Here is a 13,293-nt window from a genome sequence, read left to right as displayed (position 1 = left end):
AACAGAAGTGTAGATAGAACATGTTAAAACCGAAAATAAGCAGATATTAACAGTAAATGAACAAGTAGATTAATAATAGATTTTTACAGTTTGTCCCTCATAATATAGACAAAATAATAGGTGTATAAATGACACAATATTTTACTGCATACGTCAGCAGACTAATTAGGAGTCTTTGTTTGTTTACTTACTACTAAAAGACAAGTTGTCTAGTATGTTCACTATTTTATTTAAGGACAACATTCTAAGATTGCAATAATAAACATATTTAATTTATCATAAGACTCTCTGTGCTGCCTTTTATTTTTAAAAGTATCAAAATACATTTTGGTACCCTTGATTACGCTATTGCAATGTTTGCAATGTGCAAAAGCGTAACGTCTGTATGGAAAAAGGAAGACACAAGACTCCTGGTGTACATGCCTGAATACCCCACTCGATACCACACTCACACACACACACACACACACACACACACACACACACACACACACACACGCACACACGCACACACACACACACACACACACACACACACACACACGCACACACACACACACACACGCACACACTGGATATAAAAAATATATCCTTAACTCTTTGTAGTAAAATATATAAATTGAGATGACAATACAATTAGTACAGGCTTTTTGTGAAAACAACATTGATAAAACATGCTTATTTTCCTAGCTATACTTAGCTTAGCTTCTCCAGCTAATCGGGTCGAATTAGTTATCGTGCTATGCTAACTCACAAGACGTGACTAGCTTACCTAATTTTTTGGCTTAACTTTGTTATGAACAAATTGTCCTTGTACAAATGATAGTCAATAAACTCCATTTATAAGAAAGATGTGCTTACCTTTTGGTTCAAACAGCTTATTTTCGTATCCCATTAGCCGACATCTCCTGCAGACAAACCACCTTCGTTATGGGGACCAGGTGGAAGTGATTAACTATACACGGAAGAAGTGTGAGCAGAGCAGTGAGTGCAGTACCAGCTACAGCCCGATGAGGGGGCTGCTGTGCAAATGTCTTACACTCAAACTAACCAGTAAACATGTTTTATGGGCCAAAGCTTAAAAATCACTTAGGCATCTTCAGAATGGATCTGACTATCGTTTAAAAAGGTTTCCATTTAGGGGACCTGTTTTTTTTGTCCCCATACCGTCAGAGGTCCCCTAAAGGTGAAGAGTGATGTCCCCATTAAGTAAGCATTACCAGAAAACACACACACACACACACACGCACACACATGCACACACACACACACACACGCACACACACCTTCTTGAGACCTCCGAAAAAAGCCTACCTCTTTAGGATCACCCTTTCTAGATGTTGACGGATGCATATATCCACATGTATCCATAATTAAGAGTTACTTCTTTCTATATTTCTATAGTCATATTTTAAATAGCTAATGTTCCATCTTGTACTCTTTTCATTGTTTTGATCGTCTGATGACAAAGTGCTTGCACTGTGGACGGCCTTGAAGTAGGAGGCAGAGAAGAGGAGTCCTCCCTGCTTCCCTTCTCGGGCCGACTTGAGATAACGGACACAATGGGCATCTGTGCGGCCGTGAGGGCGCGGGGGGGGGATATTGAAGAGGAGAGTGCATTCCGGGATGTGGTCAGATCAACTTGGGCTATGCATTTGTATGTGTTGTTCGAGGCTGGTCTCTATTCTCAAATATTTGAAAATAAATGACAAAATACCTATCCTGTGCTTGGTGGTACATTTGAGTTCAGTTTATATGTCATCTAAGGAACTTGGGACTGACAAGCCTTTTACATCCCACTTGGAGGAACATCTGGTCAAACGCAACAATGTATAAAGATGTGTATTTACAACATTAATAATACATACATACTATGCAAATATAAAAAGCTTGTTGTGAAAAATGAGTTGGAATTTCACAAGAAAAACTTAGAATTTGGGCAGTGTTATAATAAAAGTCGTAATTTTACTCAACGCAAGTCAAAATTTTACAAGAAAAACTGAACATTTGTGCAATATTATGATGAAAGTTGGAATTCTACTTAATAACAGTCGTAATTTTGCAAGAAAAGCTTAAAATTTGGGCAATTTTATGAAGAGTCGTAATTTTACTCGAAAAAGTCACAATTTTATAAGAAAACTTTAAAATTTGACCAATATTATAATAATGATAATCAGAATTTTACTCAGCAAAATTATGACAAAAGTCATAATTTTACTCAAAAAATGTCACTATTTTTCAAAAACAACAAAAAAAATGGTGATATTGTTATAAAAGTCAGAATTTTATATGACCATTTTGCATTAAAAAGTTATAATTTTACATAAAAAAGTAATAATCTTATGATAAAATATTGCAATATTACAGAAACAGAAAGCTTATGAGAAATGGTTCCCAATTTTATAAGAAAAAAGTCGACACAGTGAGAAATTGTGAGAAAATGACTGCTTTTAGTTAATTTTTTTTTGAATTTTTTGTTTGTAATTGGTTTTTAAATCTTCATTATATACTTCAAGTTATTACAGTATGTCTCTATATACATATTTATTTGATACAAAAAAAAAAAAAAATTGGCCAAAGGGGTCGCATTTCAATTTCTTACATACATTATTTCGTATCTCAAGTTATCATTACGTATACGTATTGTTGCATTTGAACAACTGTATTGTTGATAATAAAGGTAAAGTATTGGTATTGTTCATTATCAAAAGCGCTATTTCTATTGGTATTTGTATTGCTCCATTATTAGTGTAATAATGCTCATTGTCATTTATGTATTATTTTTTAATTTTCGCTAACAGCTTATTTGTTCTTACTTTTACCATCATATTTGTACATGTCGTATTTGCTGATGTTGCTCTATTGTTGTTGTTGTTGTTGTTGTTGTTGTGTTTGCTGTTGTTGTTTTTGTCTCTCTGTCTAATCCCCCTTTTGTCCCCACAATTCCCCCCTCTGTCTTCCTTTTTTTCTCTTTCTATCTATCCCCTCCGGCTGCACCAAATGATAATATAAATACATTTAATAAAGTCAAATACAGGCTTACGGCCATACTATCCTGAGCATGCCAGATCTCGTCAGATCTTGGAAGCTAAGCCGGGTCGGGCCTGGTTAGTACTTGGATGGTAGACTGCCTGGGAATACCAGGTGCTGTAAGCTTGCCCTGCGATGAGGTGGCGACTTGTCCAGGGTGTACCCCGCCTTCCGCCCGATTGTAGCTGAGATAGGCTCCAGCGCCCCCTGCGACCCCGAAGGGAATAAGCGCTAGAAAATGGATGGATGGAAAATCAAATACAAATAAGGCAACAAGAGAAGTATCCTACACTTCTCTTTTGTAAAGTACATCTGAACAGCCGATATGGACATCTACATCAACTATATGATTTGCCTGAGAAGCTGGACAGGACAAAAAAAAAAAAAAAAAAAAAAAGTCTTACATACACTAGTTATTTCATGTGTTGACCAGAGGGGGAGCACTTGTAAAACCAACACACAGTCAATTTAAAAAATCCCTCCTTTTTGGCACCACCCTTATTTTGATAGATTTCACCACCAGGGGTGCGAATGACACATTCTCTATTAGATGCAATAGGGCCATGATTTTGGTCCTAACTTGTTCACCGTGGAAAGTACTTTTCCTTGTTGGTGTCTCAAGAAGGGTAGAAATACAAGAACACACACACACACACACACACACACACACACACACACACACACACACACACACACACACACACACACATACACAGAGAAAAAACAAAAACACAAGCAAATCAACAGCAGTTGTGATAACAGAAGAGCATGCAAAATAAATGCATCCAGCCCGATAATCTATCATCTCAACTTGCACTTGCAGCCAAGGAGAGGAAGAGGGGTGAAACTTTATTTTCTTTGCCCTTCTCTTGAGAGTCAACCCTCGGAGCAAATGGAGCGCAGAGGAAGTGCTCAGCTCCTTGCACAGCAGGGTGAGTTTGTATTGCAGACAAAGTTTATAAATCTGAGCTTGCCATATAGGGGGAATTTAAAAATGAGAACATAAACCACGACTTTAAAGTGCAGAGCCCGCCTGCAGGTGTGGCACAGACCTTCAGCATGCTCCCTGCAAATGAGGGTCTTATCAATGCGGGCCCCCAAGGGCAGCGCACATTGATATTGTCATCCTGCCAGTGATGTAAACACCGTCACTTTCATATCATCTGTATCTGTCAAGCTGTTATGGATAAAAAGATAATGACAATCCATCATCTTTTTTTGTTTTTTTTTACAAACCCCAAAACCAGTGAAGTTGTGTAAATGGTAAATAAAAAGACAATACAATGATTTGCAAATCCTTTTCAACTTATATTCAATTGAATAGACAGCAAGTGCAGGATATTTAACGTTCGAACTGGAAAACTTTGCTATTTTTTGCAAATGTTAGCTCTTTTGGAATTTGATGCCTGCAACATGTTAAAAAAAAGCTGGCACAAGTGGCAAAAAAAGACTGAGAAAGTTGAGGAATACTCATCAATCACTTATTTGGAACATCCCACAGGTGAATGGGCTAATTGGGAACAAGTGGGTGCCATGATTGGGTATAAAAGCAGCTTCCATGAAATACTCAGTCATTCACAAACAAGGATGGGGTGAGGGTCACCACTTTGTCAACAAATGCCTGAGAAAATTGTTTAAGAACAACATTTCTCAACCAGCTATTGCAAGGAATTTGGGGATTTCACCATCTACGGTCCGTAATATCATCAAAAGGTTCAGAGAATCTAGACAAATCACTGCACGTAAGCCATGATATTACGGACCTTCAATCCCTCAGCGACAGGTGCGTAGATGGCCCACCTGGGCCTTGTTATTTAATCACCTGTTGCTCTGTATGAGCAGCAACCGGGGGAGAGACGGGGTGGAAGCTGGAGTAAGAGCATGAGCGCTGAGGTGAGAGCATGGACAGACAGAAGAAGAGTGACAACTGCTGGAAAGCAACCTGACGGCATCAACACAAGATAAACTGTAATCCTGAACCGGGCTCTCATGTCGGTAAATGGTGGTCAGAAGAACCAACTAGGGAGCAACCTCCACAATTTGGTGCCTAACGAAGCCGGACCACCTGAGGCGGAAGAGACCGACCCCCTGACGGCTCTTGCGACCAGCAGGGCCAAATCCTGCAAGCGCTGGCGGACCGGGTGGGAGCGGCACGGCCAACATCAGCGGCCGTCGCCATACAGCGCATGGGGAGGAGGAGGACCCCCATGGATTCATAGACATTTTTGTGGCAACGGCAGAGGCATGCACGTGGCTGAAAGAAGAATGGGGTGTACGGCTCCTGCCGCTGCTAGCGGAGGAGGTGCAGAGAGCGGCGCTCAGCCTACCGGCGGCCCCCCGAGTACACTTCCCGGACCTGAGGAGGACAGTGCTGGACCGGACCGGGCGCACTGCTGAAGACCACCGACGCCGGTTCCGGACGATGCGACTGGAGGAGGAGGACCGCCCGTTCACGCTGGGTCAACGGCTCCAAGAGGCGGCGACGCGCTGGCTGCAGCCGACGGAGGGAGACGTCCAGCTGATGGAGCGGCTGGTGTTGGAGCAGTTCTTGGAGGCAATCCTTCCGCGGACGGCAAACTGGGTCCGGTATCACCGGCCCCGAGACCTAGCAGCGGCAGTGACCCTCGCCGAGGACCATCTGGCAGTGCACTGCGAGGCGCGACCGGCACCCACACCACGCAGACCGAGCGCGCAAGGGAAGGAGGAGGTATCACCGGTCCCAAGGCGATGCGCAAGTGACTCGCCCTCTGTTCTTTCTCCGCAGGTCCCGGCTGCTGCTTATTATCAATCAATCAATCAATCAATGTTTATTTATATAGCCCTAAATCACAAAAGTCTCAAAGGGCTGCACAAGCCACAACGACATCCTCGGCACAGAGCCCACACAAGGGATGTCGATGTGAATGACTATGAGAAACCTTGGAGAGGACCGCATATGTGGGTAACCCCCCCTCTAAGTACAGTCCCTAGTGGATCCACATAACAGTGAGAGTCTAGTCCATAGTGGGGCCAGCAGGAGACCATCCCGAGCGGAGACAGGTCAGTAGCGCAGAGACGTCCCCAACCGATGCACAGGCGTACGGTCCACCCCGGGTCCCAACTCTGGACAGCCAGCACCTCATCTATGGTCAACGGAACCGGAATAACCCGGCGAGGGGGCAAAGGAGAAAAGAAAACAGCAGATCAACTGGTCTAAAAAAAGGGGGGTCTATTTAAAGGCTAGAGTATACAAATGAGTTTTAAGATGGGACTTAAATGCTTCTACTGTGGTAGCATCTCTAACTTTTACCGGGAGGGCATTCCAGAGTACTGGAGCCCGAACAGAAAACACTCTATAGCCCGCAGACTTTTTTTGGGCTCTGGGAATCACTAATAAGCCGGAGTTCTTTGAACGCAGATTTCTTGCCGGGACGTATGGTACAATACAGTCAGCAAGATAGGATGGAGCTAGACCGTGTATGCAGCCGCATTTTGTACCAACTGTAATCTTCTGATGCTAGACATAGGGAGACCCGAAAATAATACGTTACAGTAATCGAGACGAGATGTAACGGACGCATGAATAATGATCTCAGCGTTGCTAGTGGACAAAATGGAACACATTTTAGCGATATTACGGAGATGAAAGAAGGCCGTTTTAGTAACACTCTTAATGTGTGACTCAAACGAGAGAGTTGGGTCGAATACCAAGATTCTTTACAGAGTCGGTTTGTTTAATTGTTTGGTTGTCAAATGTTAAGGTGGTATTATTAAATAGATGTCGGTGTTGAGCAGGACCGATAATCAGCATTTCCGTTTTCTTAGCGTTGAGTTGCAAAAAGTTAGCGGACATCCATTGTTTAATGTCATTAAGACACGCCTCCAGCTGACTACAATCTGGCGTGTTGGTCAGCTTTAGGGGCATGTAGAGTTGGGTGTCATCAGCATAACAGTGAAAGCTAACACCGTATTTGCGTATGATGTCACCTAGCGGCAGCATGTAAATACTAAAGAGTGCAGGGCCAATAACCGAACCCTGGGGGACTCCGCACGTTACCTTAATATAGTCCGATGTCACATTGTTATGGGAGACACACTGCATCCTGTCAGTAAGATAAGAGTTAAACCAAGACAAGGCTATGTCTGACATACCAATACGTGTATTGATACGCTCTAATAAATAATTATGATCGACGGTATCGAAAGCAGCGCTAAGATCAAGAAGCAGCAACATAGATGACGCATCAGAATCCATCGTTAGCAATAGATCATTAGTCATTTTTGCGAGGGCTGTCTCCGTAGAGTGATCTGCCCTGAAACCGGATTGAAAAGGTTCACAGAGATTGTTAGACGCTAAGTGTTCATTTAGCTGCTGTGCAACAATTTTTTCGAGGATTTTTGAGATAAACGGAAGGTGGGACACCGGCCGGTAGTTTACCATGAGGTCAGGATCGAAGTTAGGTCTTTTGAGTAGAGGGTGAATAACCACTTTTTTGAATGCTAAGGGAACGGTGCCAGAGGAAAGTGATAAGTTTATAATATTTAGCACTGATGGACCTAATAATACAAAAAGCTCCCTGATAAGTTTCCCAGGAAATGGGTCAAGTAAACATGTTGTTTGTTTTGTCCCATTTACAAATCTTAACAATTCCTCTAAGGTTATTTCATCAAAGAGAGAGAAACTATTTTGGGGGGCGGTATCCGTCGTATATACAGTCTTATCTGTGTTAATAGAACCCAGTTGTAGCTGGGATGCATTGGCTTTATTCTCCTTTCTAATGACTTCAATTTTCTTATTAAAGAAATTCATAAAGTCATCTACTGAGTGGGTGGAGCGACTGGGAGGAGTCCCTTGTTGGGTTAGCGATGCTACTGTACTAAACAAAAATTTAGGATCATTTTTGTTGAGGTGGATGAGATTTGAGTAATATTTAGCTTTAGCTAAGGTAAGCATGCGTTTAGAAGTTATTAAACTATCAGTCCATGCTTGATGGAAAACCTCAAGTTTAGTCGCGCACCATTTACGTTCCAGTTTTCTACATGATAATTTATGGGCTTTAGTTTCTTCTGTAAACCATGGGGTGCGCCTTTTAGGGGCCCTTTTTAGCTTTAGCGGTGCTACACTATCAATGGTGTCGCACAGGGCGTCGTTAAAGTTGTTAGTGAGGTTATCAATAGAGCCGACATAATTTGGGAATGGTGCCATTACCGAAGGCAGTAGGCCAGCAAGAGTCGTCGTTGTGGCAGCATTAATGTTGCGGCTGCTATAGTAGTTGTTATTATTATTAGTTTGTTGACAATGAGTCAGAACTTCAAATTTTATAAGGTAATGATCGGACATTACTTTAGTATACAGGAGTATCGTAACTTTGGAGGTGGTGACACCCCTGACAAGCACTAGATCTATCGTATTACCGTTGCGATGCGTGGTTTCATTTATTATTTGTGTAAGACCACAGCTATCAATTATAGTCTGGAGCGCCACGCACGGAGGGTCCGATGGGGTATTCATATGGATATTAAAGTCCCCCATTATGATTATATTGTCGGTGTGCGTCACTAGATCAGCAACAAACTCTGAGAATTCACTGATGAAGTCCGAATAGGGCCCAGGGGGGCGGTAGATAACAGCCAGGTGGAGAGGCAGCGGTGTGACAAACCTCATAGTGAGCACCTCAAACGAGTTATATTTATTATTTAGGTTAGGTGAAAGATTAAAGTTTTTGTTGTATATTAGTGTGACACACCCTCCCCTTTTAAGAGGACGGGCAACATGTGCATTCGTATAGTTAGGAGGAGATGCCTCATTTAGCGCAAAAAAAATCGTCTGGTTTGAGCCAGGTCTCGGCGAGAACAACGACGTCAAGATTGTTGTCTCTAATGACCTCATTAACTAATAATGTTTTGGAAGATAATGATCTTATGTTTAAAAAGCCCATATTATAGGTAGTGGGCTGTTTTGAGGATTTTTTATTGAAATTATCCATAGTAGCAATATTAATAATGTTGCGTTTATTATGCGTAGTGCACTTTAAATAGTTTCGACCATATCTAGGAATTGATACGACGGGAATTTTCAGATTGTTTGCTTGGTGCTTTGATAAACTGAACCATCATAGTTAGCCACCTCAGTAGAATGCATGTCTGCCTCTGACACAGTCACAGCAGAAAAAACATTATGTGAGTTGTATATTATTCTAAGATAATTGCTATGTGTGCAGGGATTATCCAGCCAGGCACTGGCTATTTCCAGTTTAAATGACTCCTTACCCGGACTCGCGCTTCTTTGAGGATTAGCCTTTTGCTTTGTTGTTAGCCCTGCTCGGCATCCCCGCTTCTGCTTCCGGTCACACCGCTTACGTCTCCTCCATTGACGGTCCCCGCAGGTACTTGACTTCGCTGCTTTAAAGGCCGCTGGGTGTAGCCCGCGAAGTATTCCCATGCTAGCGAGGAGGTCCACCGTACATGCATCTTTCAGTCTATATACATCCAGAATTGTCTGTCGGTCGTATGTGACCACGGAGTGTCCACACTTTGAGCCAGCCATGAAATTGACAGAATTGACGGGTATTTTTGCCAAATCGCTCTACACTCCCAAAAGCGTCTGCAAGCCGCTGCCATCAGGGCACCACCATCTTGTCAACTCTTAGACTCTTAGACTTAGACTTAAACTTCCTTTTTATTGTCATTCAAATTTGAACTTTACAGTACAGATAAGAACACAATTTCGTTACATTAGCTCATGGTAGTGCAGGATAAAAAAGCAATAAGGTGCATATATAAATAAATAAATAGGTTACTGTACAGATAAATATATTGCACTTTTTCACATGCATCCACGTTTATGGATATATGTTATATTGTCTTTTTTATTCCAGCGAGTTAATCTATTTTGGGGGGAGTTGAGGGGATTATTATGATGCGTTCAAGAGTCTTAAGGCCTGAGGGAAGAAGCTGTTACAGAACCTGGAGGTTCTGCCTCGGAGGCTGCGGAACCTCTTTCTAGGGTCCAGCAGTGAAAACAGTCTTTGGTGGGGGTGGGAGGAGTCTTTTCAGATTTTCTGAGCCCTGATCAGGCAGCAGCTTTTTGCGATCTCCTGGATAGGAGGAAGAGGAGTCCTGATTATCTTTTTCCGCCGTCCTCACCACTCTCTGCAGAGACTTCCAGTCTGAGGCACTGCAGGCTACAGTCCAGACAGAGATGCTGTTGGTCAGCAGGCTCTCTATAGTGCCTCTGTAGAATGTGGTGAGAACGGGGTGAGGGAGCTGTGCTCTTTCAATCCGACGCAAAAAGTGCATGCGCCGCTGAGCTCTTTTTACAAGAGCTCCAGTGTGTAGGGACCAGGTTATATTGTCAGTTGTCTGCACCCCCAGGAACTTGGTGCTACTTACCATCTCCACCGCTGTGCCGTTGATGAAGAATGGAGCGTGACTGGACTGGTGCTTCCTGAAGTCCACGATGATCTCCTTGGCCTTGTCGACATTCAGGACCAGGTTGTTGGTTCTGCCCCAGTCAACCAGATGTTTCACCTCCTCCCTGTAGTCCATGTAGTTGTTGTCACGGATGAGGCCCACTACTGTCGTGTCGTCCGCATACTTCACAATGTGGTTAGTAGTGGACCTGGGGCAGCAGTCATGGGTCTTCAACGTGAACAGCAGCAGACTTAGGACGCAGCCCTGGGGGGAGTCGGTGCTCAGGGAAATGGCACTGGAGGTGTTGTTGCCCACTCTCACAGACTGGGGTCTGTCCGTGAGGAAGTCAAGCAGCCAGTTGCATAGGGGGGTACTGAATCCAAGGGCGGCCAGTTTGCTCACCAAGTGCTGCTGGATGATGGTGTTGAATGCTGAGCTGAAGTCCAGAAACAACATCCGCATGTCTGTGTCCTTTCCTTCCAGATATTCTAAGATCAGTTGGAGTGCAGAGGAGATGGTGTCCTATGTGGAGCGGTTAGGGCGATAAGCAAACTGGTATGGGTCGAATGTGGGGCAAAGTCTGGAGACAATATATTCCTTTACAAGCCTCTCGAAGCGCTTCATTATGATGGGGTGAGTGCAACTGGGCGATAATCATTGAGGGAGGAGATTGTGGGTTTTTTAGGCACTGGAATGATTGTGTCTTAAAACATGATGATTCCACAGCCTTGGTCAGCGAGGTGTTGAAGATGTCTGTGAGAACCCCAGCCATCCGGTCTGCACATCCCTTAAGCACCTTGCCTGGAATGTCATCAGGTCCCGGTGCTTTCCGGGGGTTCACTCTCCTCAGGGTTTCCCGGACATCCGCTACGTCAGGGTTGAGCGGCTGCTCATCAAGGCGAGGGATGGATTTTCTCGCCAGAGTGGTGTTAAGTGCCTCAAACCTTGCAAAGTAGTTGTTAAGGTAATTTAGGAAGCTGATACTGTTGTCACAGGGACGGGGGCAGCTTTATAGTCCGTGATGACCTGTATGCCCTGCCATATTTGTCTAGTGTTTGTGGGGTTGTCGAAGAAGTACTGCACTTTCTGACTGTGAGCACGCTTTGCAACCTTAATGGCACGGTTCAGGTTAGCTCTGGCCGTTTTTAATGCTACCATGTCGCCAGACTTAAAAGCCTTGTTCCGAGCCTTCAGCATTGCACGTACCTCACTGTTCATCCAGGGTTTCTAGTTAGCCCGGTGGGGATGTTCTTGATCACACTGACATCATCCATGCACTTCTGAATGTATGCGGACACAGACTCTGCATACTCTTTCACACATGCGTGATGATTTTCGGTGGCGGCTGTCTTGAACATGTCCCAGTCTGTGGTTTCGAAGCAGTCTTGTAATGCTGACATTGCTCCCTCTGGCCACGTCCTCTCCTGCTTCACTGTAGCTTGCTTCCTGATCAGCAGGGGCTTGTATGCAGGAATTAGCATCACAGATAGATGGTCTGAGGAGCCGAGGTGGGGGCATGGTGCAGCTCTATACGCTTGTATAATATTGCTGAACACCATGTCCAGCTTGCTTCCACCCCTGGTAGCAAAATTCACATATTGATGGAAATGAGGGAACACAGTTTTCCTGTTAGCATGATTAAAATCCCCTGCCACGATGAAAGCTCCCTCTGGATGTGCAGATTGCAGTTAATTGATGGAGCAGTACAAATCATTCAAAGCTTCTTTGGTGTTAGCACTGGGAGGAATGTACACTGCTGTGAAGATCATAGCACTGAATTCCTGGGGTAAATAAAATGGCCTGCATTTTATAGTTAATATTTCTACATCGGGAGTGCAGTGACATGAGACTATCTTCCCATTATTGCACCAGTTGTTGATATATATACAAACACCACCACCTCAGAATTTACCAGTGAGAGTTCTGCTCCTGTCCGCCCAAAACATAGTTAGCCCCTCGATGCTAACTGCCTCGTCCGGAACGGATGGTTTCAGCCACGTTTCTTTGAGAAATATGGCGCAGCAGTCTCTCATCTTGCGTCTTGCAATTAAATCCAGCTTAAGGTAGTCCAGTTTGTTCTCCAGGGAGTGGAAATTTGAAAGCAGGATGGAAGGAAGCGGCGTTCTGTGAGGATTAGCCTTTAGCTTTGTTGTTAGCCCCGCTCGGCATCCCCGCTTCTGCATCTGATCACACCGCTTACGTCTCCTCCGTCGACGGTCCCCGTTGGTACTTGACTCCCCTGCTTCACAGGCCACTGGATGTAGCCGGCCTAGAATTCCGATGCTAGCAAGGAGGTCCAACATATACGCATCTTTCGGTCCAAAACGACCTGATCTATCCACATCCAGAATTGTCTGGCGGCCGTATGTTACCACGGAGTGTCCATGCTGCAAGTCAGCCATGAAATTCACAGAATTTACCGGTGTATTTGCCAAAATGTTCTATTTCTACCATGAGCATCTGAAGCCGCAGCCGAGCAGGGCGCCGTCCCGAGACCTAGCAGCGGCAGTGACCCTCGCCGAGGACCTTCTGGCAGTGCACTGCGAGGTGTGACCGGCACCCACACCGCGCAGACCGAGCGCGCAAGGGAAGGAGGAGGTATCACCGGTCCCAAGGCAATGCGCATGTGACTCTCCCTCTGTTCTTTCTCCGCAGGTCCCGGCTGCTGTTTATACGGTACTTCTCGCGCAGACGGCCTCTCAAACGCCTGGGAAGGCGTGCTGGAGGCGTGGGCGGCCCGATCACGTGCGTCAGGGACCTCCGTGGGTGAAAGTGAGGCAGGTGATCCGGGTGGCCGGCCCTCTGGTGCCCTCCCCCGGCCCGGGTGAGATGTACTGTATACCGGTAAGGATACAAGGGGGTACATACCGG

At 44.6% G+C, this 13,293-nt stretch overlaps 1 pseudogene; it reads left to right on the top strand.

Moving 5' to 3' along the window:
• Positions 1–3,037: 3,037 nt before the first annotated feature.
• On the top strand, positions 3,038–3,156 carry LOC133639956 (5S ribosomal RNA; annotated as a pseudogene).
• The last annotated feature ends 10,137 nt before the right edge of the window (positions 3,157–13,293 follow it).

The sequence above is a fragment of the Entelurus aequoreus genome, linkage group LG22 (assembly GCF_033978785.1).
Source record: "Entelurus aequoreus isolate RoL-2023_Sb linkage group LG22, RoL_Eaeq_v1.1, whole genome shotgun sequence".
In the NCBI taxonomy this organism is placed as follows: domain Eukaryota; kingdom Metazoa; phylum Chordata; class Actinopteri; order Syngnathiformes; family Syngnathidae; genus Entelurus; species Entelurus aequoreus.
The sequence above is the reverse complement of the archived record's forward strand: the minus strand, read 5'-3'. Positions and strand labels throughout refer to the sequence as shown.